Below are 4,891 nucleotides of genomic sequence, written 5' to 3' on the forward strand. Positions count from 1 at the left end.
CCTAAAAAACATCAAATGTTGGTACTTTGGTGAAAAATCTTAAAAACAACGCAAATATACATTTTTGTACTAATCACAGTGACAGTGTAACACACCTTTTCCCAACGATGATCAAGTACAATGAACCCGACCAAAGCCACCTTAAGCTGGATCAAAACTATTTTCAGTATGGTGTACTGGCAAATTTACACGCTAAGGAAGTAACTAAGAAATTTGAATCAACTGAATGAGGAAAAAGCATGACATAAACAACCTATTGACCATCAGTTAATTTTGCCTATATTATGAGTACTATTCACATACATTGATACCAATTTTACTGAAAATCAGATATATGGAAAATAGACTACCTATGGTGAACATACAGAAATCATCACCCTCGTTGACTATGTACGGACATCACACAGACCATTGCAAATCTTTACAAACATAATCGAGATAAACGAAAGGAATAAAAAGGATACGAAACAAAGGCAACATCCATGGATATCTTCAGCTGCAATATGAGCAAGAGATGCAACACAGAACAACGCCCAATCCCATAAATGCATATATAAACCTGCAACAAAACATCCTTTTAACACTTTTTTCTATCATAACCCATCACAATATTAAACATCAATCCCCCAACCACCTGTTATAAAGCCAGAAATCAAATTCACACAACTCAATCAAAATCAATCCTATTAAAGTTACACACCAATTGTTCACGCATCAACCTCCAATATTTTAACTTCTAGGTTTTTAACTGGGAAAACATAAATGTACTTGTAACAGTTTACTAACAGCCTACAAAATGAAACTGAAGATCTATGCAGTTAATATTGGTGGGATATCGATTATTGGCCCTTCACAAAATATTGGTGTCAAATATCGGTTCTGATATTATTGATTTATCGGCGATATTGAACGATATTTGACCATTATTGACTGTCATTGCGGATGCCTTTTGACGTGGACTCGGAGAAAGATTTCATGGCTTACGATTAGAGCATGTTTCAAATATTGGAACTTTTGAGTTTTGACTTTCGATATTGATATTAATATTATATATAATATGTTTTACATTTTATATATGCATATATATAAGTACTGCATGATATTAAAATTACCGATAAAAGCATTCTCAAAACCATTCTCAGCACCCTCGGCTGCAATGAAAATGAAAGTAATGAGAGGATGCAACAGGGGATGTTATAACTAAATGAGCTGAAAGAGAGTATGCTCACCATAGATGAACCTCTCAATTAACTGTTTTGCACATGCATAAGACCATCGTTGTTTCTCGATTGAGCCAAAAATGCAAGGGGATGTGTCTTCTTTGAGAATATAGTAAGCAGGATCCTGTAAGTAGTTAATAACAAAAAAGACTTAGCAAGTACTCAACTGTTTTATGGAAAAAAGCTACTAAAAGTTAAATATATTTGTATCCTTACCTGTCGTAGAGGGCTATCTTGGGGAAGAAAGCTACCGATGGTTTTCCCATATACTTCACAAGTGGAAAAGTGAATAAGCCGCTTGTTATTCTCTGAACAGTACTTGACCTAAGAGATGAAGATGACACTAACGATCCATAAATCATAGAATTCTTCATATAAATGGGAAGAAGTGACTTTTCCCCATGTTGCTTCATAGCTACATTAAAAGAAGCATCATTGCAATCACTATTGGAAAAAAAAAACTTTAGGATTAAACACCCATGGTTCCTCAGATGATATTATTAGATTTTTAATTTTAGAAATTACATTTTAACTTTTTAATAGACATATGATAGATGACGTATGTATTAGACATCTAACAATAATTTTTATTTCAACTCATAAATGAATTTAAACTTTAATAAAACCAAGAATGAGTGATGAATTACCTGCATTTCACAACACCCCTTAAGCTTAGATCGTAACTCTTTTTAGTCTGAGTCCCTCCGTTTAAAAAGTGCTACATACACATATATAACCACTATCACTCGCGAATCAATGTCCCTTTATATCAAGATTCTTTTAGATGCCACTGTATGGTCCTGATGCAAATGGGTTAGAGCAGGAGAATAGTTATATTACACATTGGAAGAGAGCTTGATCAGCTGAGCACATAGTGTAAGAGATTGTAGCAATACCTGGGGTTCTAACTTAAGGTAGGACTTTATGATTTGTGAAATGTCTTCAATACAATCTGCAATGAAAAGTTAAAACACCAACTATTAAACAAACTCCTCCCATATATAGAGTGTAGAATACTCACGTTTAGTGAATCACGTTAATTAACGGAATGCTTGAAAATGCAACTCTTCAAAATTTGATTGTAACACAAATAAAATGCACCACATTCGAATCAATATAAATAAATATTTTCCATGAAAGTTGGAAGTAATATAAAAAGAATACTTTCACAAGAATGAATAAAATTACCTTCCTTATCAGAGTTTGTAAGCAAAAATATAGAGTCTCGACATTATTGCTTAAAGAATGATTTCCTTACACAAATTTAATAAAGAAAATAGTAAATAGTTAGTAATGAAAATATAAAAATAAAAATAAAAACCATGTACCTAGCTGATTATTTTCAAAGCAATTAACCTATTTGATTTATCTTAGAAACACATGCCTGTTGTTCCATTTTTATGAATCTTTTGAATATCATTCAGATTATTTTCAAAGCATTTGACCCATTTAACCTAGCTTAGCTTGTTTGACCCGTTAAATAAAAGACATAACCTAAATCGATGTGTTTCTAAGATAATGAGTTGAACCGCCACCAAGCCACCACTATCAACTCACAAAATCTAGTGCAAAGATAAAAAAAATGTTTTTTTTTTTTGTTTAAGCCCTCACGGAGCATGTATATCTCAAACTTATTTGTTATAAATCTCAACCATTTGAACATACATGTCAATGTGTCATATTCACTGGTATCTTTCCTCTATTCCGAGAGACCGTGACAAAATCTATGTATTTTTTATAGCCTGAGTAACACATTGATTAATTAACGGAAATGAGAAAATTTCTTACCATTGTATGCGTTTTTATTAAATTCAGTTGGACCATATGTAAAGATGCAAACATTGTAACCATCACGAGCATGGCGAATGAGGGACCTGGTACCAATCTACAAAAACCCCAACTGCGTAAAGGAAAAAAACATATTCGTATTGGAAAAAATTAATAAATAATTACATAACGCCAACTAATTAGATAACGACAACTAAGACCATATGCATATTGCCCAAGAGATCTTTACCAGTAGGTCGATTACCCTAAACCCTCAACCCGTTTTTAAAAATAAACCAATTTCAAAGCTAAACTAATGTTAAAATAAAGCCAATATTTGGGACCAGAACATGATGATTTACCGGTATAGGCAATGATGTAGAAGTTACTCCTCAACAGAGATCTCAATTTTATACTTGTTCAGCAATCGCTTCCGCTCGACACTCAAGTATATCTGTTCAGCCAACATAAATTCACATGGATAAACAGATTATATCATGAACATAATTAAGGGGCAAACATAACATTCAAAGAGAAAGAAAAGCCTTTGTTTTGGTCTCACACTTGACATCCAACTGCTGAAACCTAAGAGTAAGATGTCTAGCAAGCCGACTTTCAAATATCCACGGCACGCAATGCAGCCCGGCTCAAGAACATCATCAAACTTCCCAAAATTTTCCTTTATAGCATCAGTAGATTGATCTACTTGAACCAAACAGAGCAAGTTCCCCATGATTTCACACTAAACCCAACACAACGAAACTCATCACTGTCATAATATAAAGTATAAACCGAGTCACCGTCACAATCCCAATCGGAACTATAAATCGAATACCTTGAATATGAAGATGAGAATCCATGGTCTAGTTGAAGGAGGCGATTGCTTCATTTTCTCTGCAGTAGCTTCGGCTTTTTCTACTGATTTTGTGGCTGCATAACAATTCAAAAGAGCACTGTAAACTTAGAGCTTATTGACATCATCTGGAAGGCTGTTGAAATATTGCTCTGCTTGTTCTACCCCTTGAGCTTTTAACAACAAATCAATCCGATGAAAATTCTTGACCTGTAACATACTATTCATAAGTATATATACCAGCTAACATACTATTCATAAAAAAATATCAAAACTAACTTAGGGAAGCAAGTAGCAATCAAACAATCACCAAAAAAACGTCACTTCTGGAAGCAAGTAGCAATCAAACAATCATAAAAAAATTCTTTTAAACATTAATATTCGACATATATCATTGACATATATCATTGGTGATCTGTTAGTGTGTTAAACCGACAAACCTAAACCCGAACCTGAACCCGAACCCAAATATGATTTACATTTTTTATTCGTGACATCAACTCTAACCCGGACGCCCCGGCTTAGATAAATAAGTCAAATACGTTATAAATAGGGTAAGGAATTGTAAACAGATTGTCATTTAACCCATTTAAAAGATCAGTATGACATTCATTTAGAAAGTAAATGCGTACTGTTTTAATTAAAAATAAGATTAGTGATAACAATATACATTTTAAAGTCTGTGTTTCCTATGCAAATTGCAACATAGATAATAATCCATGATAAGATGTATAGTAAAACAAATATACATTCAATCGAGGAACTGAGAATTACCTTGCAATGGTGTGAACAACTTATAAATCCAAAATTGATTGCATCATCGAAAACAAACAACCCTAGACAAAAAGGGAAATAATAAAAACTACAAATACACATTCTTCTACAATCGAATAAGCAAAACATCTGAAACCCTAGTGAAATAATTTAGAAAAAAAAGTACTGTAACTATTACCTCAAGTTCAATAGAAACCCAAAAACCTTCATTCTCTCTTGCCAACAGAACTGTCATTCGAGAGACGATTGGCAAAAGCCAAAAAATGAACCGTCATCC

At 33.3% G+C, this 4,891-nt stretch overlaps 1 long non-coding RNA gene across 1 annotated transcript; it reads right to left on the reverse strand.

Annotated features, from left to right (window-relative positions):
* Positions 1-464: 464 nt before the first annotated feature.
* On the reverse strand, positions 465-1,578 carry LOC110881446. Its single transcript, XR_002559732.2, has 4 exons — positions 1,437-1,578; positions 1,230-1,344; positions 1,113-1,151; positions 465-559 (listed from the first exon to the last, which is right to left on the reverse strand). It is a non-coding gene; the product is annotated as an uncharacterized LOC110881446 (long non-coding RNA).
* Positions 1,579-4,891: the final 3,313 nt, after the last annotated feature.

Source organism: Helianthus annuus, chromosome 10 (assembly GCF_002127325.2).
Source record: "Helianthus annuus cultivar XRQ/B chromosome 10, HanXRQr2.0-SUNRISE, whole genome shotgun sequence".
In the NCBI taxonomy this organism is placed as follows: domain Eukaryota; kingdom Viridiplantae; phylum Streptophyta; class Magnoliopsida; order Asterales; family Asteraceae; genus Helianthus; species Helianthus annuus.